Source organism: Lepisma saccharinum, chromosome 13, assembly GCF_977018435.1.
Source record: "Lepisma saccharinum chromosome 13, izLepSacc3.1, whole genome shotgun sequence".
NCBI classification, from domain to species: domain Eukaryota; kingdom Metazoa; phylum Arthropoda; class Insecta; order Zygentoma; family Lepismatidae; genus Lepisma; species Lepisma saccharinum.
Window position 1 is genome coordinate 17,309,448 of NC_139241.1, and position 14,273 is coordinate 17,323,720.

A 14,273-nucleotide genomic window follows, 5' to 3' on the forward strand; every position below is an offset into this window, starting at 1 on the left:
TTTTGTAAAAATGCCCTCGGGATTTTCCCGGGAAAGTATGACCCCCCTCAGATTGATTTGGCTACACTTACAAAAGGCACTTCTGTGAGATTGTTGTCCATAAGTTTGTTAAAAATAAGCCCCTCTTGATATTGTTTTTGGCTACACTTAAAACTAGAGCAAACGTATTAACACACCCACACACACACACACACACACACCCACACCCACCCCCACCCACACCCACACACACACACACACACACACACACACCCACACCCACACCCACACACACCCACACCCACCCACACCCACCCACACAAGTAGTATAATTGATGCTACAACCAGGACCACTTATAGGTGTAGAAAAGAAGAGGTTATTTGATTAAACAGCCCGATTTGCCCACACTTAAAATTATGCCAAGATCCTCTTATTCCCCATTTCTTCAAGTGTGATATGCTCTTAATCCCCCAGAATTTTGAATCCTAGTGTAGAAAAGAAGGGTTCATATGCCCCGATTTGCCCACACTTAAAACTATGTCAAGGGGGGGCATATAGCCCAATCGGCCATGTGTGTACATATTTAAATCTAAAGAATTTTGAATTCTAGTGTAGAACTCCCCTCAGACAGATTTGCCCATGTATGTAAAAGCTACATCTCTCAGTTTGTTGTCTATAAACTTGTCAAAAATATGCCCCCCCCCTTGATATTGCTTTGGCTACACTTAAAAGCTAAGACAAAAAGTCACTCTGACCCACCCACACCCATTTATATTTACTTCCGGTCCGGTAATAAGCAGAGCTCTTCTAGAATTGCTCTGTGACTCTCTCATTTCTTACATCATAAACATATGATTTTTCCCCTATAAGAATAACACTACATATAGTGTCATCAGGGAGTGTATCGTGGAATTCACAGATAATTTTAATGTTTGTCCTGTCATTAACCACAACTTGTTTCCTTTTTGAAGTGTTGATGACAAACATGGGTCTCTGTGTTTGAATTCATCTGGTGTGTAATACATGTCAGTATTGCCAGTAGTGACCCTTTTGTATGCTGTAAATGCTTCATATAATTTAAGAAAATCATTCTTGGACATGTCTAAATTATAATTTTCTCTAGGGAATACCTCATTTCTGCATTTTTAAGATATATGTTCTTGATGTTGCAGTTATCAAATCTACTTGAATTTTTTTCCTGATTATTGTGTCTTCCAGTCTGAAACAGTACCACCAGAAAATCCGGCATGTCATATTGTATACTGGAGAATGAATTTGTAGCATCAAACTCATAATAAGTACCAGCGGCAGGCTTCTGTACACATTGATATGGATAAAATTGTAAAGGAATCTGTGGATTTTTTTATTATATCAGCTTTGTATTTAAGAGCATAACTGGCTTCATATTCAACAATCGGGATTCTTAGCTCCATAGTCTGAATAATGCATTTGCCTTCATCAGGTAGGGTATTAGGCAAAGCTTCCCCTGTAGAATTTAATGTGCTGTACCTCATCAAAGCATTATTATCATTGGCAGCTCTTCTAAATGTGATTCTTAAACCACCCTTCCACATAATGTCTTTGTAATCTGAGAAGAATCCTGGCAACAGGCGCATAGAGAACAGCACTGTGTGGCTCTTGGATAATATTTTATCACCAGCCTCAAATCCACCTATTTTGTAGTAAGAAGCCTCGGTTTTGGATAATTTTAGTGTGGCCAAAGCTGTGGAGTTAATGCCGGGATAATCCACTCTGTTTATAACAACACCATGCTTTCTGATCTCAATTTCAGAGAACAGATGCGGCACAAAATTATCTACCAATCTTATATTTGAATTTGCCGGATAATCTGTTCCATCGAGCTTTACAACATCAAATTTGAAGTATAGATCTGCTCTGTGGGGGTGTATAAAGCCATCCCCTACATCAAGATCAACCTCAATCTCTGTGTTGGGTTGATTTAAATTTGCAAATGTCCTCCTGTTTGGGGGGAATGATTGTAGCTCATAACTCTCAACATTTTCCATTTTTTTCTATGTATTTTTATTTAAATATTAATCTCTATGATTGCAGTTGTTGTGGCTCCAGCAAAATCAACTAATTCTTCTTTTTCATTAGTGACCATCAATTCAATGTTATCTATTCTGTTATGGCACACAGGAAAATATAATGTTGGGGATGGAGTGTAGATGATGGGCTCCATAAATTCAGAATTAGGTTTAAATGTTGCAATGATGCCAGTTTGTTTGTGAGTGCCTATGCCATTTGATTTGGTGATCATACCCTCAGCCACATTACAGTGAATATTCAGAGTCTCTATGGCTAAGAATTTAGGTATATTAATAACAGTGTGTTTGATGGCTGGTTCAAGTTTTGTGTTGTTCTCAAATCCTAACAGCTCTCCTATAGTACCCAGATCCACTGTTTCTGTAGCAGATACAATCTCTACTCTGTGAGTGACAGAATTTTGAGTTAATACTATACCTCTGGGTAATTGAGCATTTAGAGTGGACAGATTATATTGCCCTGGAGTGATGACAATTTTTTGATCCCCTACTGCAATTTTGTTGTTGTTGTGTGTAATATTAGGGATCAAGTACATGCCATAAAATGCTCTGAGAGCTATTGTTTTGGGATACACTATATCATCATGTAATCTAAGTTTCAATATTGAATTTTGGCTGGTGAGATGGAATACCCCCATGATGTTTTAAATATCACAAGGCCTTTTGAAAATTTTCAATTGATGGTTTATTTATTTGAGACAGATATCTGAGAACAGATAAACACAAATGTCCACAATTAACATCTTTGAAGTTTTGAACACGGGCATTATTGTAATAAAGATTAGCTGATTTTAGATATTTTATTAAATTTTCAGGTGGAACACCTCCAAATGAATCAAACACAAATGCCTCATCTTTTAAATATTTAAGATAACAGATCCAGTGAGTGCCCTGATTTTTGTACTTATCCAAATTAACAATGCCACACTCTTTGTTGAGTGGTTGCTCAGCCAAAGAATCAGACATGTACACACCTCTAAAATTTTTGATGCCCAGTGGCTTGATTAAAGCTTCAATATCTTGGTTTGTAAGTGGCTCTTGTTTTTTTAAACTTATTCATGGCTCTCTTAACACCTTTGCCTTGTTTCTCCATGGCCAGGTTATGGCGCTTCAATTCATTTAATTCTGCCCTATTTTTCTTGGCATCTATTACTGTTTTTGCTATGGCAGCTGATCCCCCAGCCAAGCTTCCAACAGCCCCAAGTGCTGCTAAGATGTCCGGGATAGTAAATATGAAACCCCTCACATGTGATTTTTTCCTGGATTGTTGTAATTTTTTTAATTGGGGGGTACTAAGCAACAATTTCATACCATGTCCCTTGGCAATACAAGAGCTTTTTTTCTTGCGCTGCTTTTTGGTTAAAATACTATCAATAGTTTTAAGAGATTTAAGACCTGCATAAGGTATTTGATACATAACACCCTTGGCCTTCATTCTAGGTTTATTATATACATATTCACTGCCCCCACCCCAGTTTTTGTTTGGTGTTCATAGCTATGGTGGTCCCCAATGCTGCCATTCTCTCACTTAAAGAAGCATCTTTGCTTACAAATCTACCAAATGCAGCCTCTTCTAATTTCTTGTCTGCAACATGTCTCTTGTCAAGATCAGAATGTGTGTTGTATGCTATGTCATGGTCTCTACAAGCAGCATCTAGGGGATTAACACCAGGATCACCTCTGTTTAATCTATGGTCCAATTTTGTACCGGGACCACAATACTGATAGCCTGGAATGTGTAGTTCAAATGGCAGCTTGTTTATAATGTCATTAACCAACCCCCGGCCCTCAGAAATATTCCAAAATTTAGGTGGTAGAGTATTAATAATTTTTATAAGATATCCAATCCCCTTAGTGTCATTCACTATAAAATTAGACAATTTTGTGCTTATCATGTCCATAATTCCAACCTTTTCATTGTAAAAATTGTGGTTGCCAGCATTTTCCTCCCCAGCTATCACCAATAACCTATCTACAAGTTTCCTGACATCATCAACCCACACAAATTCTTTAGGCAGGGTGTTGTATTGTTTGATTCCACTGCCAGTCTTGATCTGTGACCATATGGGTTTGATTAAGTTGTTATATTTTGCTCCACTGCTAGACTTGACTCTTTTTTGTGTGGGATCATTGTTCTGGTATATAGCATCTGATTTTATTAATATCTCTTTGTAGTGCTCATAATCTTGATATGTATAGTTGCCAGGCCTTTTCCTAGTCATCAGTTCCCACAATCCAGGTGTGCCGGGATATTTAACAAAACCACCTTTTTCTCCAAGATGAGATTCTGAATATACAATTAGATCATCTCCCATAAATGTTACTCTGAAATTGCCAATTCTATGTATGATGCTACCATCACGCTCTGTGTCAGCATATAAGCCAAAGACCTCATCTTTGTTGTCTTTAGGTGTGATTAAATATTTTTGAGCAAGAAGACCCAATTCAATAGGATCCTGAGTAGCTTCAATTCTTCTAGGAGCAACAGGACTAGGTGTATGAATACTGGAAAGTGGGGTGATTGGATAATCTAATATGTTCCTTGCAGCTACAGGTACAAGCTCTGTGATCAAATTTTGATTTTGCTCTGTAACAGTTTTGATATTTTTACCTAATTCACTAATAGCATCAATAATAGGCTGTTCTGTTTGTTTGTGTTGTTCATAAATTCCTCGGTTCTGTGATTTCCATCCCTTAAATCTTTTTACAAGATAATCTCTTAATTTAAGATCATCAATGATTGGCCTTTTCATGGTTATTTAAATATGTTTCAATGTCTAGAAAATTGTTAATTTTATTTCTATATTTGCCACTATTGGGTTTTCTTGTCATATCAATTGTGACAAACCCATAACTGTCATGGTTCCAGCACCTGCTGCAAAACTTGGAAAAATCATTGTAGCTCAAGTCCCCACCTACATATTCATCATGTATGTGTTTGAGGTTGGTATGATCTTGATGAAACACACATATAAAATTGCTGTTGTCTCGGATCAGCTGCTTCGGAATTTTAGAAAAAGTCTGTGCCAGGTAGAAACAATCAATGTTTTTGTGTCGGCCCTGTTTAAAGAAATTTCTAACCTTGTTTTGATTATCCAGTATAATGTCATCAAACACAACAACAGAATTATCGAGACATTCATGAAGTGGCTTAACATCTGATTCAAAAGTGGCAATATCCAATCCATCATATAGCTTCATCAACTGCTGATATTTTAATTGTTCCAAGCTCTTAGAGAAAACATACAAGTGCCTGTTTTTCCAGTCTAACCAGTTGGGTGCCAATAAAAAATTATCAATCATTAGTGTAGTTTTAACACAAGCTGATGGCCAAACAATAAGACATCTAATATTTTCAGGCAGCAACTTTCCATTTCTCTTAATCTGCTGTTCAGGTTCTGGCAGCCTTTTTATAACATCCCAGGTGCTCCATTCCATTGTGGAATGGACCGAGTTGTTATATTTATGTAGAAGTTCTGGAAGAATATGAAGCCATTTATAATTACCTTGAAGTGTGAATTGTTTATACATAAGATTTTTTTCTCTCTACAATTGAGGCCTTGAGATCACTGTAACTCGAATAATGTTCTATTGACTGGCTTTTAATAAATTGTTGGAACACAGAATTATAAAATTCTTTGCCATTATCTGTTTGCAAATAGCGCGGTGATCTTCCACTCTGATTGATGATTGTCCTGATGGCTTCTGTAACACATGCCCCAGTCTTGGATTTGAGTGGCACAGCCCAGGCAAATTTTGAAAATGTGTCTATTACAGTGAGTAGATACTTGTAGCCCTTGTTGATTTTGTCTAAGTTTTTCAGCTGTCCACTTGCCATCTCAATCAAGTCGCTCTGCCATAAATCATCTATGCCTTTTGTAACTACTGGCAGTCTCTTATAATTATGTCTGGCTTGTCTGTGTAATTCATCAACAATAATTTGTCTAGACATAATATGAAAACAAGAATATTGCAACTATGGGGCGTTCAGCAGCTGATACTACAGGATTTTCTAAATATAATTTGTCTCCTATTTGTATATGAAATTCCAGAGAGCCATCATCTTCAGCATAAGATGTTTCTAATGTATTGGGATCTGTAAAATCCTCTAACTCTGCACTGGTGATTTTTGGTTTGTTGTCAGCATTTGTTATTGATAAGGTGGGGTAGTGGTGTGCCTGTGGTTGAAGCCAATATTTGATCTTGATTGGTCTCAGTGTGCCCCCAACAAAAAACTGGTAATAAAATTGTGCAGGGGACAGCATATATATTTTGCCACCTGGTGTAAATGGTGAATCATATTCTTTGTTGGGGATGCTGTACAATTCAAGAATTACTGTATGTTTAGGATTCTCAATTATGCCGGTTATTTCTTTTTCTGCTGTAAGCAATCTGCTTGTTACAGATTCAAGGTGCTCATTGATGGTCCTAACAACATCATCATGGCCTGGCTTGATTTTTATGTCCACAACAAGTTTCTTGTATTGTTGCACAATCTCTTGAAGCTGGCTGGTAAAAACAGACAGAGCATTTGCTTGATTGGATTCCATGGTCCCTAGCTGTTGCTTGATATTAGCTACAATTTGCTGTAAATTTTCAATAACTGCCAATTTTGAATTTTGAGCAGTAAGATCATGGACCTGTCTTCTGATATCCTCAAACAGGGCATGCAGTTCATTAATATGTTGATTAGTTGGTAGAGTGGCCACTGTCTGAGTAAGTTGTTTGATCTCTGTCTGGATATTCTTGATATCTTCTGATTTCAATATGCGATTCACTGCTCTCTTAATATTTTTAAGTTCCTGTGATGTAGGCAGATTTGATGCAGTATTTTGCAAAGATTCAAGTGCCAATTTCATATTATTTAATTCAGATGCATCAGCCACATTTTGCATAGCATTTTGGAGCAGGGCTATATCTGCCTGAGTGGGTGTTGATTGTTGTAAAATTTCAAGTTTTGTTTGGATATCATAATCAAGTGATGAAAATGACATAGTTCAGATTCAGTGTTGAGGTTTTCAAGCTTTGTGATCTGTTGCTGGACACTGACAAGTGTGTCTACAATACCAGGCAGGCGGGATTCTAGAGATTCTTGTACATTTGTCAAATCACTTTGCACTGCTGCTATTGTACCCTCAAGATGGGTTATGGTACTTTGAATTTTTCCAAAATCTTCATATGTTTCAAGTTGCAGCTTAATGTTGGCAACACTCCGAGTTATTGCACTCAAAGCATCAGAAGATGGCAAGTTGTTCATAAAATTTTCAAGTGTCTCAATTTTTTCTTTAACCTCGGCTATGGCATTGTTCAGAGGGTCCAGATTAGGTATTTGGAATGATTGAATCTGTTCTTTTAGAGTGGAAATCACTAGATCAAAATCTTCTTGTGATTTTATGCTTTTGACAATTGTTTGGAGCTGTGCCTGGACATTATTTATCTGCTCTTCCAATTGCTGTTTCAATTGCTCAGAGTTGGTGGCCTGGGTCTTAAATTTGGCTTGAAGAGCTGCTACAGCTTCTTCTAAACTTTGAAAATTATCCAATGTTGCCAAGTCAGTATATTTCTGAAGCAGCACTTTGAGTTCAGAATCAATTTTAAGAAGAGGGTCCATGCATTGTGATTGTAAATTTGTAATTTCTAGTTGAAGACTGGCATTGAGTGTGGTTTGTAAAGCTTGTAAATCACTTCTTAATTTCTTAACTCTGACATAAAGCATCAGAATCTCATCACTGTGATCTTCATGCCTTGTATGGCCAAATATATCATTAGGCATTTTGTTTTAGTGGTTATTTATTATTGAATATCTGATTCTTAATTCTATAAAAAAAGGTATAAGCTTGTCATATGATCCCGGGACCTCAATATATAAGCAGTCACCAGCAGAAACAGTATATACAGTGCCAGAAACCATGTTTGAGTGCTTAATTCTATAAATATTTCTCCCTACTGAAATCTTGACATTACCCTCAGGGGTTGTAATAAATTGCAATTGACCACCTACAGGTAATTGGTAATGATTTAAATTATTGTTAAATATGTACAATGTTTTACCTGTTTCATCATCAACATCTGTAAGTATGCTGTTCAGATGAATAATTAACAAAGCACTTAGTTTAGATATCATATCAGAAGAGGGTTGTGGTGTTGGCAGGTCCATAATAGCCTGTTTTTTGAACCCAAATAAGTTCATAGGCATGTTTATTTATTTCAAATCATGCTCTGTAATTGGGCATTGTTTGCCACTTTTCAAATCACAATGACCCCATGGTAAAGTATGTATGCCACATGACAAAATGCATCTCTTATCATCATGTGGGTCCAGAGCCACTTTTCCTACAACGTTTGTTCAACAAGTGATCCACACTCTGAATTCTGGATTCTGATGTTCTGATTGTGCTACAAGATTTTAGGCAATTTTTGTAATCTTCAAATTCAAGCTCTTTGTCTACAGTCACTCTGCCAATGCCCTTGGTCTTTTTGGCAACAGCGCCACTACATGTTTCAAAGCTGTACATCTTGGCCCTTAACCCAGCAAATGCCACAATAACATCACCAAGTGTCTCATCTTTTAACTTACCAGGCACCTTTTTGTTGTGGTGTTGAATCTCTGTATGTTCACTGGTATCAAAATATTTAAACAATTCAGGCTGTGTTATATCTTGATAATCATCTTCTGTTTGAATATCAAGAACAAAACTATCTGTGTCCATGTACATCAGTTTTACACAATCACCATAAAAGGGCTTCAACACATTATAATAGAGCTCCAGCATGTGCAATTTGGCCAATTCCAATATTACAGCCCCTACATAAATAGGCTTATCAAACTTAATGTTTGTTTTTTTCATGTTGAAAAGCGCCATATTCTCATCATAAATTCTTCTGTAATTGAAGTTGGGCTTTGCAATCAATTTTTTGCTCCGGCTGGGGTCAGTAATTATTTTAACATCAATATGTTTTCTGACATTTTCAATTGTTTTGCCATACACTGAATTGACCATCAATTTAAACAAGGTCTTATCAAATTGGCTCAATGCAGATGTTCGAAGCTCTGTGTTTGTATCAATATATGGCTTCAACCATCTTGAGTGCCTGAACCTCAAAACTTTTCCAACTTTGGTCACTTGAACACCATGATTCATCAGGAACTGGGGGTTTTTGTAATATATGACATAATCCTGTTTCGGCTCTAGAGTCATCATCAATTTCTTCTGTTTAGAGCCAGGTGAACAATTAACCTCAGGAATTGGGGGCAGATCAGAAAATGTGTTGTGTAAATCATCAGGAATTGTCAGATCAACCTCTAAGAACAGGCCATAGTTACTGTCATCAAAATCCTTAAGATCCTCAATGTTGAAATCTTCAACCCACTCAAGCTCTGCATATGGCAGTTTTTTCATCATAGCATAACCATAGAGGCTGTTGGCATCTACATACAGTATATAATTTGATGGCAGTGCTGGATCATAATCAGGAATATATTTGTTATTTGCTCTGGCATATCTCTGAGAACATTGCACCATGCCTCCTCTTATACATTGTTCCATAAACAGATACATATCTTGATCCTGGATCAGATCCAATTGTATTTTAGTGTTTAAAAACATTGCAGACCATGCTAGGCCCGGAGCACTGTAAAAATACATTGGATCCAGCTTATAATTTTGCATGGAAGATTTTCTAAATGCCTGCAGTATATCAGCTAAGAGGGTCACATCAAGTTTTAAATATGCCTTGTGATAATCACCAAATGTCTGGCATTTTAAATTGTTCCACATCAACTGGGCATGGTGATAATCTTCATCAGTGATTCCAGATCCTCTGATTTTGCTGTAAAACTCTTGTTGTGGTAGCAGAGAACACTCATCAAATTTAGAAAAATCTGTAACATAATCATATGGATATACACCCTTCCGCCTAATTAATTTCAGGTCCTGATTTGGAAACGAAGCACATGTGATTTTGAATTGATAATCAGATAATTGAGTGGCCAGTGTAGCCAGGCTAGCCGATAAAATTCTGTATGAATCAAGAAATCTTAAGTGAATAGGAACACCATTAACTTTAATAATTTTGCTAATGGCAATATATTTCTCATTATTTTCAGCTAAAATATTTAAATTCTGCTTGTCAAACCCCTCGTACCTGATCAAATGATGAAAATCATAATTGGATGCTCCATGGCAAAATATAGGGACAAATTTTTGTCTCTGGATCTTAATATTACAGCTATTACACAGGGCCATTAAGAATTTACCATCTGTATGAGAATGGTGTTTCACCTTGATATTTGTATCTGAAATTTCAGAATCACATACCGGGCATTTTCCTGCATTGTTGAAATCTTCAATCTGTTTCTCTGTTAAAGGCAACATGGGTTTTGATTTTTAATAAGACATTAGATGCTATGTCATGGCACTCATTTTCTATTCTATCTGCAAATTCTTTGATGGCATCTGCTCCCATGTATATATCTTCTTTACTAACAACCCCATCCTGTACAACCACATAATAAAAACTAGAAGGTTCATGTAACTGGTATGATGTAATTGAAGGTTCATCAGGATCTGGGCTACAGAATGCAAGAGGTTTGAGATTTGATTCAAAATCACAGACTATATATGCTGGGTGTTCCAACAAGGCTTCAAATTTTTTGAACTTGGCATTTTCACTTGGATTAGGCATCACCATATGAACAGGTTTATGGTTACCACAGTATTTCAGATGCTTAATTAACTTGTTTTTAGCAATTTCTGCATTCTCTTCACAAACACCATTCACCATTTTTCTACCATCAAATACAATTAAACATCTTCTACAGAACTTGAATATTGTATGAGTTTTGTCTAGTTGTGTTCTCACTAAAGCTTCAAGATTATGTATCAGAGTGTAATGGCGTGTATCATCCTCTTCAATTAAGAGCAGATCAATCGGAACAGCAGAATCATCATCAAGTGTACTGATTCTGAGAGGATCTATCAAGCAATTGCCACGGCCAGTAGAACAAATAAATACATTAATAGATAATTGTTTACCATTAATATTCCTGGCCTTTTTTTTTCAAATTTATCAATATTCTGAACAGACATTGGATATTCTAAACCCTCCATTGCTTCATCAAAATCATTTTCATGTTGTTTATAATAAGTTATTCTATCAGGATTCCTTGAAACTGGATACAAAGCAGCTAAAATACACCACAAAAAGCATTTCTCATCATTATTTTTTATATTAACCACGGCTTGTTTGTTTTTAATATTGGCAGGTAATGGCAAATATGTAGATCCTTGTAATGGGCTGAATTCAGAAATATTAACATATAACTTGTGTGGAGAACCGCATAGGCTCCATCCAGACTCTTTTGCTGCAAATTCAGAGTGTTTAATATTCAATTGATCTATCAAACTGCTTATTATTTTGTCTGAATTTGCATTTGAATATACCGGTACAGTTTCTGTTATGTGGGGCTGTGTAAATTTTATGCCATTTGATTTCTTATATTGTGTAAACAATTTGAGGGACAGCTTATAAGAGCCATTTTGTGCATTTAGAATTGCCTGCACATCAGGATTTAAACTGTTCAAAAAATTCTTAATACCACATCTTGGCTCTGATACAAACCGGTAATCCCTTAATTGGCCGTTGAAACTGCTATGAATGGGTTCTTTGCCGGTCCAGCATTAAGAGGTGTTTCATGCTTCCTTTTCAGACCAGATGTAGATGGTTGTGGGGGCAATGTTGATGACTGTGCAGAACAAGTACCTTTATGTTTATATGTGAAGTATTCCATGCTATATTTTCTATGGCATTTAGGGCATATTTTTGTGGGAGTTCTGCTTTTATCTGGATTACAATTCTTTTGATGCTTAGCCCAATTGGGGCTGGATATGTTCTTTTTGCATTGATTACAATATTTTTGATTTGACATTTTTTGTTGTTGTTTATTATATAAAATTTCTTGGGGTTCAAATCAAAATTCTATGCTTAATAAAAAATATCAGTTGGGTTCAGCAGTGTGTTTTGTATATTTAGTGTGTGTGTGTGTGTATGTGTGTGAATATTTTTGGCTTTGCTATTTACATAAAATTTCTTGGGGTTCAAATCAAAACTCTATACTTAATAAAAAATATCAGTTGGGTTCAACAATGTGCTTTGTGTGTGTGTGTGTGTGTGTGTGTGTGTGTGTGTGTGCGTGTGTGTGTGTGTGGGTGTGTGTGTGTGTGTGTGTGTGTGTGTGTGTGTGTGGGTGTGTGTGGCATTTTGCCTTAGTTTTAAGTGTAGCCAAAAAAAATATCAAGAGGCATATTTTTGACAAGTTTATGGACAACAAACTGAGAGATGTAGCTTTTACACACATGGGCAAATCTGTCTGAGGGGAGTTCTACACTAGAATTCAAAATTCTTTAGATTTAAATATGTACACACATGGCCGATTGGACTCTATGCCCCCCCTTGACATTGTTTTAAGTGTGGGCAAATCGGGGCATATGAACTCTTCTTTTCTACACTAGGATTCAAAATTCTGGGGGATTAAGAGCATATCACACTTGAAGAAATGGGGAATAAGAGGATCTTGGCATAATTCTAAGTGTGGGCAAATCGGGCTGTTTAATCAAATGACCTCTTCTTTTCTACACCTATAAGTGGTCCTGGTTGTAGCATCAATTATACTACTTGTGTGGGTGGGTGTGGGTGGGTGTGGGTGTGTGTGTGTGTGTGTGTGGGTGTGTTAATACGTTTGCTCTAGTTTTAAGTGTAGCCAAAAACAATATCAAGAGGGGCTTATTTTTAACAAACTTATGGACAACAATCTCACAGAAGTGCCTTTTGTAAGTGTAGCCAAATCAATCTGAGGGGGGTCATACTTTCCCGGGAAAATCCCGAGGGCATTTTTACAAAAATCTTGGATTAGACAGAGTTCCACACTTGAGCAAAAAGCTCATATGGGCATGTTGAGTTAGTTTTAAGTGTAGCCAAATCTGCCTGAGGGGGGTTCATACTTTATCGAGCCAGTAGTACCACAAATCACACTACTAATGCAATTCATACAATATCAATTCAGATGTCTATCTTTTGTGGTAGAGAATGGGCACTTGAAGAAAATTACAAATAAATTTGAGGGCTTTGCTTTTTTTAAAAAATATATTATTTTTAATTCCTTTAAAAGTACGTATGTTTTCAATACCCGAGAAACATTTTTATGAAGCTTTTAGGAAAACCTATCCTTTCTGAATTGTACTAAGTGTTGCAGTTCTGGATTGGTTTTTGTGTTCGCACTACACTTTTAGAAACATACTTTTTTTGTTACTTCCCAGCGGCAAGCTTAGAATTTATGTGGATGGAGTGTGTATGGAGTGTGTAAGGGATGGTTTCAGTACCATCGAATTAACACTTCAAGATATATTTTAAAAGATGTAGAAATATGTAGTATTTGTGTGATAATTATAAATTTTATGTAACATAATGACCCCTCCCCCCACACACATAATTTACATTCACTTAATACTGTTAATTTTTTAAAAAATGGAATTGGTTTACAAAGCCCCCTTGATAACCCATGAGCCCCCTGGTAACCCATGAGCCACCCCTACAGATCAATTCTAGCTACGGGCCTGGATACATTTCATTGCTCTCTCTGGTATTCTGTATATAGGAAAATACATTAACCCTAGAAATCTAACGTATTGTAAAACGTACGATCAAAGATGACCATATTTCACCGAACACCCCTTAGCCGGTGGGCAATGGACTCGTCCGCTCATTTTCGCTCACCACGTTGCCTTTTGTGTCGGTTTATGGCTGACTCTGTTGTCAACTGGCCGCCGGTATAGTTGTTTTCAGAACGCGCTCATACATTTTACGAAACATGAGCTTCTACGCCTGGATTTTTTCTGCAAACTTTTAATTTTTTTCATTATTGTGTATAGTTTGTGAAGCTTTTAGTGAGGGTTATGTTTTGATTAAATTTAAGTTCAAATTATTTATAAGCCACGCACAATCTGCGGAATTTGTCCATCGGCAAAGAGAACGATGACGTCATTGTACTACTACTGTTACTGCAACAAGCCTATCTGTGGGAAGCATCGAGGAAAATGCTGTGTGCACTGCACTGATGAACTTTAAAACAGTTTTTTTTGTAACCAAAATGTTTGTCAAGGTGTATTCTAACAAGTCATGTTCATTAAAATTCATTTTTTTAAAAACCTATTGGTTGTCATTTTTCTAAC